The sequence below is a fragment of the Zalophus californianus genome, chromosome 3, assembly GCF_009762305.2.
Source record: "Zalophus californianus isolate mZalCal1 chromosome 3, mZalCal1.pri.v2, whole genome shotgun sequence".
Classification (NCBI taxonomy): domain Eukaryota; kingdom Metazoa; phylum Chordata; class Mammalia; order Carnivora; family Otariidae; genus Zalophus; species Zalophus californianus.
The window spans coordinates 164,013,993-164,031,655 of record NC_045597.1 but is presented as its reverse complement, the minus strand read 5'-3'; the positions used below and the strand labels follow the sequence as shown (position 1 = coordinate 164,031,655).

The window sequence follows — 17,663 nt, the reverse complement described above, 5'->3', positions numbered from 1 at the left end:
CTCTCCACCGTGCCATCCTTAGTGTGAGGCTGTAATCTTCATGCTCATAAGATGGCTGCTGCCTCACTCAACATCACAACAGTACTCCAGGCCAGAAGAGGAATGAATAAAGGTCAAATAATGAGTGAGCTGAGCTTGTCACTTTCTCCCTCCCTCCCGCTCTCTCTTTTTGTAGGGAAAAATCACAATTTCAACATTGGATGCTACATGTTGTGTTTGACTCATGTAGTTTCCTTGGTATTAACCAATGAAGTGTCAAGAGATCTCTGGGAACTGCGCAAAATATGGAATGCCTCAGAGATATGCATATCATCCTTGTGCAAGGGCCATGCTAGTCTTCTCTGTAGCATTTCAATTTTAGTATATGTGCTGCCAAAGCAAGTGCAGGCTTGTCTTTTTTCAATGGTAAACTTTTCAGGAAGCCCTAACCAAAAGACTGTACTTGCATTGGCCAGCCTTGTGCCATATGGCCACTCCATAGAGGCAGAGAAACCTGTGGAAGTGAGTCATTTTAATAGAGTCTAATGTTGCCTTTAGTAAGATGGGTGTTCTTTTAGTAGAGAATGGAGAATGGTTATTGGATAGGCAACGAGCAATGGTTATCTTCTGTGATAGATATTTCCATGTGACTTCATCAAGAATACACACCGATGTAGAAAAGGAGGACCTTTGTGCATATTCCAGTACCCAGCTAACACAAGCTTGGACCTTACTCATTTTCTTGCTATTTCTTGTATCTTCAGTTTCCATTCTTAGGGGTTCTCCTCTATTTAATCCTTCTAAGTGGAGTACTTATTAGCTGCCTTATTGGTATTTAACCATTGGTTTGTTCTTCTGGTGCCTACCCTCGCATGATGGTGGTAGTGTTTACAGTTTGAATGAGTGAGTTTCGCAGAAGCTGTGTAGTAGAGTGGTCAAGAGCTAAGGATTCACACAGAACTGAGTTAAACTCAAGCTTTATTTCTTATAATCTGTGTGACTCTAAGCAAGTCCATTAACTTCTCCAAGGCTTGGTTTCCTCATCTGATAAGTGAGGGCAATAAAAACACCTTCTTCAGAGGGGTTCTATGAGGACGAAATGAGTCCATACACATAAAAAACACCTAGCAGAATATCTGACCCATGGCAACTATTTGACCAATGTTAACTATTATTACTATTGCTATGAATCAGACTGTTCTGGATTCAAATCATGAATCTGCCATTTTCTTGGGCAAGTTACTAAAAGATTTTGATGCTCAGTTTTATACTGTAGAAAACGGTTAATGGGCCATGTTAGAGATGGTGAGTTAAACTGACTGCTAAATAGTAGGAATGGTAAGTGCTACTAGTTCCCTGTCAATATCCAGTCCCTTTTTTCCTTCCTGTCACAATTTCATTTTGTTCAGGATGGTGATATGTCCTGTTAAAATTATTCTCTTTCCCAACTCCCCTGCAGCTAGAGGATGACAAACTTCTGGCCTATGTAATATACATGCATTTCCCTGGAGAGGGCTTTCTTTTTTGAATAAAAAGGCAAAACATTATTTTTTGAAAGGTCTGTGTTCCCTCTCCTTCCCCATTGTATTCCTGGAGGTGCTGCAGCCATACTGAAAATGTGGGGACCAGGGCCACAAACTAATGATGAGAGAGCAGGCAAATAGACTTTGGGTCATTGATAGAATCATTCATGCCTTGCACAACTTTAGATTGCCCAACTCTAGGTGTAGTATACCTAGGAAAAAAAACTTAGTCGTTTAAGCCAATACTTCTTGAGTTTTATTTCATGTGCAGCCAAGCAATCCATGGAGACATAGGTTTTTGCCATGTGGAAATCGTATTAATAGTCATTACCACCATCATCATTACCTCTATCTATGACATGGCCCCAGGATGTCCAATCTATGTTCTATCGTTTTTTGTTTTTTTTTTTTTTAAGAGAGGGAGAGAGAGAGGGTGCAGAGGTGCAGAGGGAGAGGGAGAGAGGGAATCCTATGCAGGATCCACGCCCAGTGCTAGCCAGACGTGGGGCTTGATCTCGTGACCCTGAGATCATGACCCAGGTTGAAATCAAGAGTCAGATGCTTGCCCTGTGTTCTATTCTTATGGACAAATAGCAAAGGGTTTGACCATGGTCCTGTGGAAGAAACAGTCTACAGGAAGTATTGATCAAAACTCCAGAGAACTGAAGACCCTAGAGGGAACTGGAGAAATCCTGACTGCTTCTGGGACTTGCGGCAAGGACCAAGCAACTGTCAGATCAAACCATAGAGGCCTGAAGGGACTACTAACCCAGGAGAGCCCTATGCATGCAATGAATCCCACTGAAGCCCCCTGAGTCTATAGCCTGGAGATCTCTGTGTTTATTACCTCTTAATTGGCTACAGACACCTGGATGACATTACAAATATCTGGGACAGGGCTAAAGAGAAATCAATGTTGCATAAAGGGCAATATTGCAAAAGTTATTTTGTGGATAATGGGAACTACCAAAAATTAGAGATGAATGAGGAGTAACTCTCTTCCATACAACCTCTTTACCAGTTTATATTGAAAGTAAATCTCTGACCAAATCCAGCCACACAAAAAGATGCATATTAAACATTTATTAGGAAGCAGGCACAAAACAGCTTATGTAACATAGAAGTTTATAGTCTGATATAGTAGATATCAGGCCAGCAGTGGACTGAGGTTTGAGTCAATGGCTAGACACAGGACAAGCTAGGAAACAATATCCCTAAGGGCACAGGCCACTGGGTTTTCTAGGTTCTTATTCTGTTTACAGGCAAGGAAAGTCTCTAGAATATTTTATACAGTCTATGTATCTTTAATATCTCCATCTCCACCAGTTTCACCCTTTTTTAACATCCCTAATACTAACTGACACACATTAATTTTACCAATGAAAAGCCATTTTTAACAGAAATTATGCTAATTAAGGATATCCTGGTGGTGTTTTTAGAAGCTTAAGATAGCTGAATTTTTGCCAGAAAGCACCTCTGGAGGCTGGTTAGACTAGTTGATTAGAAGACTAGTTGATTAGAAGACTAGTTTGATGACACCTAGGGAGTGAATTTTTAGTTAGGGCAAATGACCACCCTTACATGTAGCTTAATCTAACTGACATACACATATGCTTCCTATAAAATGTAGTGGGGAGTTTAAACTGCACCCTATTAAGTAGCCCATGTAATTAATAAAGGGCAAAATTAGAACTAGATTGTGTCCTCTGACTCCCAAATTTGAAAATTTTACCACTATAATATCCCAACTTGGCAATAATCCTACAACCAGTCCATACCCACTGCCTAAGAGGTAACCTTCTCCAAATTAGCCTATTAATATCAAAAGAGTTCCCACTTAAAGTGAAAATAACAAATTTAGTTGCTGATGTGAATCTTGGAGCATGTGTAAATGGATATGGTAGGATTAAAAAATAGAGTATCAAATTATGGAAGTTTGGATTTATAAGAGTCAAATGTAAAATAACAAATGATTATTTATCAGAAAATTAAGAGAAAACATGATAAATGTTGAGTGAGAAGTTCAAAGCAAACCTCGTTTGCTATCATCTCTCCTATATTTTGACCCTGCCATGTTTGTATTTTGCAAGACCTGCTCTGATTTTATAACCATTTATGTTCATCCCTTTGATAATTTCTTTTGTTCGTAGTCAGCACCCACTCCATGACTTCTAATCTGTTTATATGCAGGAAAATTGTTTATGAAAAAACAGTGATAGGGTTTCCACATGTGATCCCTGGTTTGTAGAGGTATTGTTTATACTCTCAAAGAAGCTAAGACAGATTCTGCTGTGGAAATTCAGTGGTCGTCTGAAGAAATAAAGAGGGTCAACAGATAGCATTTTCATGATTCTCCAGGAGGCTCGGCTCACTGCTCCACTCACCATGGAGGAGAAGCCTTCTGCTTCCTACACTTAACTCTATGGCTTTATGTAAGTGTGTTTAGTGCACTTTGGCTACTCTCCTGAAGGAAAATCGTTTTCAACTGTGCTCTTTTGTTTGTTCAGTTGTTGTAGAGGTGAAGGCTAGATATTGCCAATACAACAGATTGAGAAGATCTCATTTTATGGGAGAGTGTGGTTCAGTAAGAGTGAATGCTGATTGAAGCCAAAATTATGATGAAATTGTTAGACATCTTGAGGGAGTGGTGAGGGATGGGTAGAACTAATTTCCACCTAGAGATGCTGGTACTTTTTTTCCCCTAAAACAATGGTATATTGATAATTCACACTTTATCTGTGAAACAAAGATATTTTTTTAAACTCCTTCATAGAAAAGACAACATAAAAGCTCTTATAAAAGGCTGAGTTCGACACTAAATGTTAAGTCAGTTCTTAATGATAATCTACTGAAGTCTTTATTGCTTGAGCTTCTGGGAATTAAAAACCACTGGGCCTTCCCTGAAACTCTCCACTGGGAAAGGCACATGGTTCCTATATTCTGTTCAATTAAGCTTCCTGGAAGGGAGGAGGCTGGGAAACTGTAGAATATGGAGTTGATAGACTAAAAAACAAAAACGAAAACAAAAAACAAAACAAGTAATAGGTAAATGGGCTAACTAGTTAAGTGGTGATCCATCTGAGTATTAGCCCTTCCTCTTTTAAAACCTGGTATCAAAGATGAGTGCCATGATGAGGAGTTCAAAAGCACCCTCAGCTTGAAACAGCTTTGGAAAAACCAAGCTGGTTTAACTGATAAAATTATTGTGGATTCATTGAAGTCTGAACAGCAAAGTATTTAAAGCATGTCAGGAAACATTAAATCTCCCTTCTGAGACTAGGATTGAAAAAGGAAGGACAGCTCATTTTTTACATTAAAGCAGGATTGGACCTGATTAGTATTTGAAATATTTCTTTCCCAATTTTGGGCAGCATTAGATTTTGGCTAGTGAAATATAAATGAACATCAATTGTACATGACAACTGCTGATCCTAACCACTTAAAATTCCCGGAATGTCCTTTTCTCTCAGCCTGGCTGCCAGAGTCTCATCATCAAAGCCAACAGAGCCGCCCACACGCCACTCTGTGGTGGAGGCCCCGCCTCGGCTGTGAAGGGTTAGAAAGATAGCTGTTGGTTTTGTGTGGACAGGAATCACTAGCCGGGCCATTACATTTTATTTTAAGCTAGGTCACACTACTGCAAGGTACTCAGCATTTTGCTCAGCGGTCAGGGAGCGCAGAGATTTGTTGCTTTTTGTTTCAGTGGAAATCAAATCCACCTGCGTCACCACTGCCTCCTGTTACTGGTTGTGACCAGAGAGTTTAAGAGAAGCATGTAAGCACCGAGTGTTAAAGCCACAGTAATAAAGATTTTACCTCGTAAATATTTTTGATCATGATTTGGAAACTGGAGGAAGATAAAGATATTAACTATCCTTCAGTTGTCCTTGGAGGGAAATTTAATCATGGCTAGTCCTTGGCCATCATAATGGGTTCACTGAAGCAACTTTCCAGGCCAAAATAAATAGTTCATTATACACAAACTAATTCAAGAGATAAGGTTGATTTGGCTCTTTGGAATCGAGGTCCTTATCTTTCCATTAGTCTAGTTTAAAAATATGGTAACCAGGTTCACCGAAGACTCCAGGCTCTCTCCAACTCCCTCCTCCCCCCCCATTCAACTTGATTTCAAGATCTTATCTAAAAGATCTATTAGAACAAAGAGCCCACTAATTAAGCAGCTAACCCCAAGACTATGCTGTTAGCCTGGGGGAACTTGTTTTATTCCATTAATTTGAGAGCTGCTACTTTATCTCCAGTGGTAATTGGTGTGTTCAGTCTATCTCTACCCACTTCTATGGGAGGAAATACCACAATTTACTCTAATTTGAACTCAATTTTATACCAGAGTTTAGACCAGCTAGCCCCACATTTTTCTTTGTTAGTGATCTTGAAGCATCATCCTTTATAGTGTTTTGGAAGACTGCTCCATCTTTATCTCTTACCCATGCAAATGTTCTGTGTTTAGCTAAGGCTGTAGCTGATAGAACCCAAATCTTAGCAGATTTTGGATTGATTCTGTTCTCCACAGCCCAGTCTGCTCCTTGCTATATGAACTGAGCAGGAAAGGTCACAGTGAATCAATCCCGGCCTGGGTTTGCAAAAATGTGAATAGAAGGTAGTCAGTCATGGTAGCTCCCTTTTGTGAGAAGGTTATTAAAGTTCACTGGAAAACAATTTCCCCAATCTCACATTTATAATTGAATACTGCTGTTGTGAGGTTTCAATGAGATGAAGTATGTGAAAGTGCTTTGTAAACTCTGTAAAATAAAAAGTCTGAGAGAAGAGCTGCCCAGCTATTCACTATGGTTCATGCTGAAGAACAGGACTGGGGGATGATGGGACATCACTGTTTCATTTATATATTTCTCTAATGTTTGAATCTCTAATGTTGAAAGCTACAAATATGTATAACTTGTAGAACAAGCGAACTCAATAAGAATCTTTTTTTTTTAGAGTGTTTTCCACAGGGAAGAATGTAAAAATAGTCTTTCTTTTGTCATTAAGATTCACCATGCCCTGGATTTCAAATACCTGAAACAGGGGTAATTATCAATAGTTTTTTTGAATATCACATATATAGTCAAGAATAGGAAAAACGAAGCTAGAATTTTCTCAAATCATAACATATTCTGTAGGTATAATTTGAAGATTGCTTTTTAGGAATGTTGAAATATCTTATTTTGCTTTTAGCTGTGGGTAAAACAACACAGCCATGAATATTCTGAGGAAGGTATTTGTGAATGGAACATGAGGCCATTACAGGTCACCAAGAAAATTGTCCTGCCCAGGATTCAGTGTAAATAAGATGGGGACAAATCTAGAAACTGAAACCTTATGCACAGGAGGGAGCCTAAGGGGATGTCTTTATGAAGGGGATGATACCCCAACTTTGGTCTCTTCTTTAAGAAGTCCTCACTCTGCTGTTCCGTCATCTTCAGTGTTCTCATTCTGGGCTCTAGATATCCAGGCCTCCTTGGCACTTCAGAGTTAGAAGGTCCGAGTTCCAGTCCTAGCTTTGCCATTTACTAGCTCTTTAAGGCTGGGTCCGTGGCTTGAAGCTTATTGAGCCTTCTGCGTTGAACTGAGGTCTGTGTGGATCAAATGAGATTGGAAACAAAAGCAACCCAGAGACTGCATATCCACAAACAAAGGTAAGATGGAATTTTATTTACTTTCCATACTACCTTGTCCTTGTCAACTTCTATGCAACTGAAGTTCCGCTGCCTCAGGACTTTTTCTGTAGTTAATCCAATAAACTCTGCTCCTTAGGATGTGCTAATGAGTTAACTTAGTACCCTTCTCAGGTAATATATTTACATTTGGAAGGAACTAAAAGGAGCTTTTCCTATTTAGAGAAGGGAAGGGGAGGAGGTGGGAAAAGTGTCTACGCTCAGTGCCTTCCCCATGCTCCAGACACTCTGATGGGAACTCCGTATTCATTGTTTTTAAAATCCACACAATGGACCTATAAGGTGTGTACGCATGCAAGAGTCATAACAAGCACTGGCTATGTCTAAGTGGATCAATTCATTAGGGAAAATTTAAGGTTATAATGTGATCACAGCAGGAACAGGCATCATGATTTGGAACTTGCATCTTAGGAGAAAAGCTGTTGCTTGCAGTTCAACTGCATTATTTAGTGCTTTGTTTATCTTAATAATGGGTAATCAGGATTATAAGAATGTGTATGCAACTCAAGGCTAATGATAGTGCTGGAGGGGATAAGAAAAGGAAAAGATTTTCTCTCTCTCTCTAAGTAAAAAATCAAAAAATAAATAATACAGTGAACCTCCCTGCATGGCATCCAATATAGATGCAGTGTTTATCAAGATTTCCCCTCACTTGTTTCATCTATCCCTTCCTTTCTATTCTGAAATATATTAAAGCAAATCAATGACTTTGTGTTATTTCAGCCCGAGAAAACAATGATGAACATGATAATTTTTCTTTAAAGAAGAACTTTCCCTCATTGAACATGGCTGATTACTCTGAAATATGGTTCATACAGGAAAGTTAGGCTCAATGCTTAATTTTTCCTCTCTAATTGCCATTTATCATGGTTAAGTATTGTATACTGGTTACCTCCAATGATGACTAAGGAGGTTTTGTGTGTATGTGTGTGTGTTTCTTTTTGATTTTGCTTTGATTGCTTTGGCCAACCCTCTTTATGGACTTAAGAGTTTTTGGTGTATTCAGTGTTGTAGAAGATGTTGTTACTGACCTACTTATATTACCTCAACATTCACCATTCCTGAAGATGGCAAGCACCTGCAACTCCCCACCTGACAGTTTTATCTCATCTTACGCACAGGGCAGGTGAGAAGTGCCAGAGACTTGACATGCTAGGAGAACCTTTCAGTTAGTGGTGTAGGACAGGTCTGAGGTGTGTTCCACACTGTTTCCCAGGGGTCCCAGCAGAATTGAGCCCTGTTGCCTTCCAGGAAAACCTGCTTATTCGAAGATCTTATATTGTCTTTTAACTCTTTCCTGTCTTGCTGTCCCACTCTGTGATCCCTCTCCTTTAAAATCATTCCTCATAAACCATATGCACTCAAATCCTTGTCTCAGCTTCCCCTTCTGGGAGCATGCAACCAATGAAAGTTGCTACCAAGAGTAGCTAGAAGGAGCAGACACTCAGAAGGAGATAGTGATGGGATAAGCCCCATTACTGAAAAGTGGGGCAATGATTATCTCTAGCATGGCATATCATAGATTCCATTAGATTCACTTAATCATTAGATTTCACCTATAGTGGTTTCAGCAGGAGAATGTGTAGAAGGGGATGTACTGGCTTATGCAATAGCTCTAATACTTGAAAGATATAGAGCATGGGATATTATGAAGATTGGGGAATTCGTTGGGATTATTAACATCCACAGGAAAAAAGAAAAGAGGTCAACAATCTATTCAAGTCAGGATGCTAGCTAAACTCATGGTGAGTGTACATAGCATAACCTCTCAACTTGTTGAATCACTGTGTGGTACACCTGAAACTAATGTGACATCACCTGTCACCTACATTTCAACAACAACAAAAATCCAACAACTCAGGGCATGGTATGAAAACCAGAATGCCTCAGTGTGGTGTTTAGAGACCCTCATCTCTTGTTTTCAGAAGGCTTAAGAGTGGTAGAACTTCAAAGAGACTGAATTCACAGCTTCAGCATTGCCTACACTAAAACCAAGACCCTGAAATCTAGAATGAAGACTTCTGAGTGGATGTGCTTGTGCACTGTCAACCCCCAGAATCCTCTGACCCCTGGACCAGCAGGAGTGAGCCTCTCCCCTTGGCTAGAAGAACAATCGTCCAATCTTTTCTGAAGGTTATACAAAATCCTTACTGAGATGGATGATCTCAAGATGTATTTGTCTTCCTAAGATTTCTGCCCCTTCCCAAATCCTTTGTTGGTTCTACACCTGTGTTGTCCAACTCAATAGACACTGGCCACAGGCAACTATAAATCAGTTAAAATGAAATAAAATCAATAATTCTTTTCTTAGGCACACTAGCCATATTTCAAGTTCTCAATAATTACATGGGGCTAGTGGCTACCAAGGACAGTGCAGATTATATATTTCTAACATCAGAGGAAGGTCAGTTGGACAGAACTGATCTAGATTAGGAATTGGCAAACCTTCTTTAAAGGGTGAGATAATAAATATTTTAGGCTTTTTAGGCCATACGATCCCTGTTTCTACTATTCAACCTTGCCACTGTTGCATGAAAGCAGCCATAGACAATATACAAAGAAATGAGTGTGATTGTGTTCCTTAATTTTACACCAGTTTTACAGCAGTGTCCAGCCCATGGGCCCTAGTTTGTCAATCCCCATCTATAATAAAAACTAGGGTCAGGTCTTAGCGTGGTGCAAGTAGGAAGCACTGTCCATTCTATGGAAAGAAAGAGAATTATTCACCAAAGGGCTTATGTATATTAACAAGTTTCAGGACAACATGTCTAGGAATGTAACTTGAGGTTGTTCAGAGAGGATAAATATAAGGTTTCATAGGGAAGAGTATATTGATATGAGTGCTGGCAAGACTTAACTTCCTGGCAAGGACTTCTGGAGCCAGGCCTAATATACTGCAGGAAAGGCAAGTTAACTCTCAAGCCTCCCATTTTCTGGAGGCCTATAGTAAATGAAGTGGACATGCCAGAACTGTCTTGGCAGAGTATTAAGGAAAGGGTCAAAAGAATCAGAGACATGGACATTTTGAGGGGATTTATTACATAATATAAAGAGAAAAAGACCCAGCTGTGTGTTTTTCAGAGGACCCAGAAGCTATTCCTTAACTAAAGCAATAAGGAATCAGAGAACTAATGCTGGTTATCATTTGTGGGCCAGGGGTGGAATGGAAGGTTGTTACAGACCAGGGCTACTAAACGTCAATGGGGATGATGAGCTTCTGGCATACTAGAGGCCAGGTGGCAGCATTTAACCATCAGAAGTAAGGTGAACGTAATTTCCATTATGGGTGTACAGATAGAATGACAATGAGGAGCCCGTGACCCACAGGAATCTGTGAAGATGTCTAATAGACCACAGTATTCCTAGGGGTAAGAAAGTTGACCAGCTGATGATGATGTTGCTTGACATGTACAACAACAACCAAAAAAAAATCAATAGTGGGAGAGCAGAAAGCTGATGTCAAGCACCGTGTTGGAAAAATCACAATTCCTTACACTGTTCTCAGACCCAGAGTTAATTGAAGGGAAGTCTATTTCCCTTAGAGGAAATGTGCTGTGATGTCTGAAGAAGTATGTGCTATAGCTATTTTCCCAATCTATCCCCAGAGGACTTAAGGTCCTTTACTGGATAATCATACACTCAGGGGAAGTGGATCTTTCAAGGGCTGTTGGGTACCGGATCATAGGTGATACTTAAAAACAAAGGAAATCAAAATGCCAAAAGAGGGTATAGAAGCCATGTGATAAATGGAGTCCTGTCCCAGGTCCATCTTACAGTCAATACAATGGATCTGCAGATCAGCCAATGATGATTTTCTCAGCCCTAAATGCATCATTAGGATGATTTTACCTAGAAGCTGACAGAACCCTCACATTTATTACTTGATTGTAGACTCTTACCGTTGGGGAAGTTAGTGGAAGCATGATAGGCAGAATAATGGCCCTTCAAAGATGTCCATGTCCTACTCCTGGAACCTATACGTTAGGTTACATGGAAAAGGGTAATTAAGGTTGCAGATGGAACTCAGGCTGCTAATCAGCTGACCTTGAGCTGGAGAGATTATTCTGGATTATCTGGGAGGTCCAGTGTAATCACAAGAGTCCTTACAAATGGAAGAGGGAGGTAGAAGAGGAAGTCAGAGTCAGAGATTTGAACATGCTATGATGATGCTTTGAGTGGGTTTATTACATAATACAAAAAGAAAAAGACCCAGCTGTGTGAAGAAGAGATCACAAGAAAGGAATGCAGGGAGCTTCTAGAAGGTAGAAAAGTCAAGGAAACAGATTCTCCTCTAGATTTTTAGAACGAACATAGTTCTTCCCAACACCTCGATTTTATCTCGGTGAGACTTATTTTGGACTTTGGACTTTCAGAACTGTAAGATAATAAATTTTTATTGTTTTAAGCACTAAATTTGTGCTAATTTGTTATAACAGCAATAGAAAACTAATATAGGAAGCAGTTAAGTCTGCACCACTATTCTCCACCCCTGCACGGAATTAAAATTAAAGCAAGAACACATCCTGGATGAATGGCAGAGGCAAGTGTCACTCTCAAAGACAAACAGGATGCTAAGTGGGTACATCCTATTCTCTTTTGATTCACTACTGTACAGTCCTTGAAAAGTCAGTTGGATCATGGCAGGGGATGGTGAACTACCATAAATTTAAACAAGTGGAAGCCCCAGTTGCAGCTGCTATGCTGAATGTGGCATCTTTACCAAAAAAGATAAAGATAGGGGATGCCTGGGTGGCTCAGTTGGTTAAGCATCTCCCTTCAGGTCGGGTTATGATCCCAGCGTCCTAGCATTGAGTCCCACATGGGGCTCCCTGCTTGGTGGGGAGTCTGCTTCTCCCTCTGCTCTTGCTCTCTCTCTCTCTCAAATAAATAAATAATATCTTTAAAACAAACAAACAAACAAAAAGATAAGAATAGCCTCTGGCACCTGATGTGCAGCTATTTATTTGGTGAATGTGTTCTTTTCAATCCCCATCAGGGAAGAGGATCAAAAGAAGTTCAAATTCACCCGGGAATGAGAGCAGTACACAGTCATTTACAGTTATGTCCTAGGATTATGATACCTTCCAAGTTTTGATAGTCTTGATATTCCAAAGCACATGATGTTGATTCAACCTATTAATGATATCATGTTAACCAGACCTGTTGAGCAGGAAATGGCAAGTACTCTGATTGCCCTAAAACAAATTTGCACAAGAAGAGAGAGAAATCTTATGAAGATTCAAAGACCTTTCACATTGGTGATGTTTTTAGGAGTCTAGTTGTCTGAGGTGTAGAAAGACACTCCCTCCAATATAAAAGACAAGTTATTGTACTTGAACCTCCTACCATGAAAAAAGAGATGCATTTTAGAATTATTTCTTTGTTTTAATTTTTTCATATAGAAAAAAATATAAATCTTAAGTATGTAGCTTGATTATATGTATGGAGAGAGAGAGAGAGAGCATGAGAGAAAGACAAAGAGGGAAAGAGAGAGAGGTCTCAAGTAATCATGACCCAGATCAAAATATGGCTCAAATCAAGAATATTCCAATTGTCCCAGAATGTTTTCTTTTGCCATTTCCAGTCAATACTCCCCTCAAAGGTAATACTTATTCTGACTTCAATCACCATAGATTAACTTGGCCTCTTTTTCACTTCATTTAAATGGAATCATAGTGTATGTCCTTTCATGTTTGGCTTATTCTGCTTAACAGGGTGTTTTTGAAATTTATCTGTGTGGTTTTGTTTTAGTAATTGGTTCTTTTTTCTTGCAGCATAGTATTCCATTATATGGATACACCAAAATAGATTTATCTATTCTTTTGTACATTATGAATGAAGCTCTTTTGAACAATCTTGGATAAATCTTTTTGTGGACATACGCACTTGTTTTGGGCATATATCGAAGAATAAAATTGCTAGTCACAAGGTGAGTATACTTTTTTTTTAAAGATTTTTATTTATTTAACAGAGAGAGACATAGCAAGAGAGGGAACAGAAGCAGGGGGAGTGGGAGAGGGAGAAGCAGGCTTCCTGCCAAGCAGGGAGCCCGATGTGGGGTTTGATCCCAGGACCCTGGGACCATGACCCGAGCTGAAGGCAGAAGCTTAATGACTGAGCCACCCAGGAGCCCCAAGATGAGTATACTTTTAACTTTCTTAAAAACTGTCAAAATTTTTCCGAAGTGGTTGTACCATTCCTTTAAAGATTTTATTTATTTATTTATTTTAGAGAGAGAGGTAGAGAGAGTGCATGAGCAGGGGGAGGAGCCCAAGGGGAGGGGGAGGGAGGGGGAAAGAATCTCAAGCAAACTCTGGGCTGAGTGCAGAGCCCAACCTGGGGCTCTATCTCCTGACCCTAAGATCTTGACCTGAGCCAAAACTAAGAAACCAAGAGTTGGAGGCTTAACCTGCTGAGCCACTCAGGTGCCCCTGGTTGTACCATTTTATATCTCCAACAATGAGATTTCCAGTTGCTCTATATCCTTGTCTACACTTGGTTTTGTCAATCTTTTAAAATTTTTAGCTCTTCTTGTGTTTGCGGAATAGCATCCCATTGTAGTTTTAATTTTCGGTTCCCTGTTGATGGTGATGTTGTCTATCTTTTCATATGATTATTGGCCACTTGGATCTTCTTTTATAAAATGCCTAGTAAGTGTTTTGTCCACTATTTTACTGGATATTAGTCTTTTTCTTATTGATTTGTAGTTCTTTATGTATTCTTGATATGAATCCTTTGTTAAATATATGTATTACAAATATTTTCTCATAGCCTTGGGCTGCCATTTTTTACTTTCTGAAACACCTCTTTTGATTAGAAGTTTTTAGTTTTTATGAAGTCCAATTATTTTTTTTTTCTTTTGTAGTTAGTGCTTTTTGCATTCTGCCCAAGAAATCCTCTCACCCTAAGGTCACAATGCTATTTTCATATGTTTTCCTCTGGAAACTTTAGATCTTATGCCCTCCCATTTAGATTTATTATCCATCCCAAGTTAATTTATATGTGTAGTGTGAGTTAGCAGTCAAGGTTCACTTTGTCCCCATAGAGATAGGCAGTTACTACAGCATCATTTATTGAAAAGATCTTCTTTTCCTCATTGAAAGGCATTGGGGCCATTACTGATAATAAAATATTGAATACATGTGGATCCATTTCTGAACTTTCTATTTTATTCCATCGATTTATTTATTTATCTGTATCCAAACATATTCTCTTCATCACACAGTTTTATAAGAAATCTTAAAATCTCACAGTGTATATACTCTAAATTTCTTCATCTTTAGGATCGTCTTGACCATTCTAAGTCCTTTGCATTTTCACATAAATTTTTAAGTAGCTTGTCAATATACCTAAGTAAATCTTGCTAAGATTTTGATAATACTGGCTAGGACCTCAAATCCAATGTTGAGTAAAAGTAACAATAGTGAAAACCATTGCCTTTTTCCCAATTTTATTAGATTTATTATTCAAAGTATTTTCCATTGCCCTAAAAATCTTCTGTGTTCTATCTATTCATTCATCCTTCCCCCACACCCAAACCCCGGGCAACCATTTCTCTTTTTATTGACTCCATGGTTTTTCCTTTTCCAAGATATATAGTTGAACGTATATAGTATGTAGGCTTTTCAGGTTGACTTCCTTCACTTAATAATATGCATTTAATGTTTCTCCATGTGTTTTTATAGCTTGAGATTTCATTTCTTTTTTTATGATAATTGAGTTTCATTTTATTTTATTTTTTAAATTTTTTTATGTTATGTTAGTCACCATACATTACATCATTAGTTTTTGATGTAGTGTTCCATGATTCATTGTTTGTGTATAACACCCAGTGCTCCATGCAATACGTGCCCTCCTTAATACCCATCACTGGACTAACCCATCCCCCCACACACCTCCCCTCTAAAACCCTCCGTTTGTTTCTCAGGGTTCATAATCTCTCATGGTTCGTGAGAGTTCATTTCTTATTAGTACTGAATAATATTCCATTGTCTGGATATCCTACAGTTTATGTATCCATTCACATACTGAGAACATCTTGGTGGCATACAAGTTTCAGCAATAATGAATAAAGATGGTATAATCATCCAGAGATTTTTATAGGTACATAAGTTTTCCACTAATTTGGGTGAATACCAAGGAACAATTCCTGGATCATATGGTAAGAGAATGTTTAGTTTTGTAAGAAACCACCAACATGTCTTCCAAAGTGCCTGTACCATTTTGCTTTAACATCAGCAGTGAATGAGAGTTCCTGTTGCTCTACATCTTCATCAGCATTTGGTGTTGTCAGTGTTTTGGATTTTAGCCATGCTAATAGACATGTAGTGGTATTTCATTGTTCTAATTTTTATGAAGAGTGCAAGGTCTTTGTCTAGGTGCACTTTTTTTTTTACATGTACATGTGCAGTTGCTCTAGCATCATGTGTTGAAAAGAAGTCTAGGCATTGACTGGTAGATTGAGTAGATTGGGCTTCTTTGTAGACAACACTCCATCCCTTATAATCTCCAGACCCAGTTTTTTTGTTTGTTTGTATTGTTTTCATTTTTAGCTTGAAGTTCCCCTAGCTGCAAGGTGAAAGTTTTATGCAGCTTTTGCCCAAAGAGCCTCTGTCACCTACTGGCCTCTCCTTGCCACCTTCGTGGTAATTAACCTTTTGGGTGCCATTGCCTAGAAATAAAGCAGCACCAAGATCATTATGCTCAGGGTTCAGGACAGCTGGCACATACCTGGTAGAAACTGTTGGCATAAATTAAAGGGGAAAATAAGGTGGTTTTATGATTAGCAAATTGAAAAATTGAACCACTCCCATGTACTCCTGCCACAAAGATGTTGGGGGCTAAGCATGAATAATCATCATAGAAAACAATAAGCAAGAGAAATACAGATTCCAAAAATATTATCCCTCCTAGGTTTTTCCAAAAGTTACTTGGGATAGTTGTTCGCAGGGGACTCTCAGAAGGGGCTCACATACTTCCAAGTCATGGTGTGAGCCTCAGGCCCCTCTTACAATGACATGTAAGGAGCTCCAGATCTCTAGGGAGTAGAGGTGGCAGGGCAGAGTGGCGGGCGTGGGAGAGGTGAGGGAGTAGGTGGCGAATGGACTCTGCAAATGGACTGCCTGTGTCTGAACAGTGGTTCCACTGCTTACTAGGACAAATCTTTAACTTCTCTCTGCCTGAGTTTTCTCATGTAGTCATTGGGGATATAATAGTATATCAGAATGTAGTATGGGTTACATGAAATAGCTGGTACGAAGTGCCCAGCACACAGAGTTCAGTAAATGTCAGATGATGGTAATGTTATTATTATCTTCCTTCATATGCAACATTCCATCCACTGAGTTGGCTCAAAACAAACAAACAAACAAACAAAAACAAACTGGTTGGGGATTTGGATGTACCTACTTTAGATCTCAGGGGTGGTTAACTTATTCCGTTCCAGCTATTAATTCTTCCAACCCTATGCAAGCCATTTCTGGCCTATTTGCTCTCATTTCCATCTATATTGAAGGGTACTAACCTCTGAGGCTGGCGCCCCAGGCTCCCATGTCTGCTAACTTATGTTTCCTTTAGTGAGAATCACTGGGAAAAGATTGGAGGGTGGGAGGAAGGCAAGCCAGGGTATTTCCCACTCCCTATCAGCCTCAGGAGGTGCCTCCAGCAGTTGCTCATTCTCTTCTTTGGCTTCAGTTCCTGTTGTACAAACCAGCATGGTTCCAACTTCCCTTGAGCTCTGATAAGTCTGCCTTCGCTGTCACCCTTCCACTCTAAGGTGCTAATGGCTTCCTATTCTGGCTCATCTCTGGGTTGTCTTACTGTTTCCTGTTTGATTTTTAGTTCTTTCATCACCTGTGTAACTAATCGCTTCTACTAAATTCCCTCTTTTTAAAAAAAGAGTGGTTTCTGTTTTCTGGTTTTGATTCTGAGCAATAACCTCCACATTCCTATCCCAGTCATCCTAACTATTTGAAGTTAAGGGACATTGCCTGTAGCTGTGGACACTGGCTGACCCCACCTCCTGCCACCTCTGAAAATCCTCAGAAAATTCTCAGGGGCAGGAAGTCCCTCAGCTACGCACAAAGGCTGTTAGGCAGCAGTATTCCCCAGCCCGAACTGTGTGGGATAATTTCCCAACAGTCCCAAACACTGCTGCTCTCTATATGACAGCAAAAAAATGTTTTGGCAGAAGCCAGTCTGGGCATCAAAATGCTGAGGCCCATATGTTCCTGCTAACTTCCTGCCAAAATGTTGTTGTTTGAATTATGAAGAGTATAACTTTTTAATCCAGAACAAAAAGAGAACTCTAACCCATGGATACATTTTAAGCTGAAAAATAAGAGAATAAGTGAACAAAGATGAGTTAAAAATATAATAAAAATGATCAATGGGAGTAATTTAGACTGGGGATTAGAGAGGCAAAATCTAGGAAATGTATAAAAGTCTAGAGGTTCCTACTGTCTGCCTC

General features: G+C 39.4%; 1 non-coding gene across 1 annotated transcript; it reads right to left on the bottom strand.

Moving 5' to 3' along the window:
• Nucleotides 1-278: 278 nt before the first annotated feature.
• Nucleotides 279-381, bottom strand: LOC113921103. Its single transcript, XR_003519511.1, has one exon. It is a non-coding gene; the product is annotated as a U6 spliceosomal RNA (small nuclear RNA).
• Nucleotides 382-17,663: the final 17,282 nt, after the last annotated feature.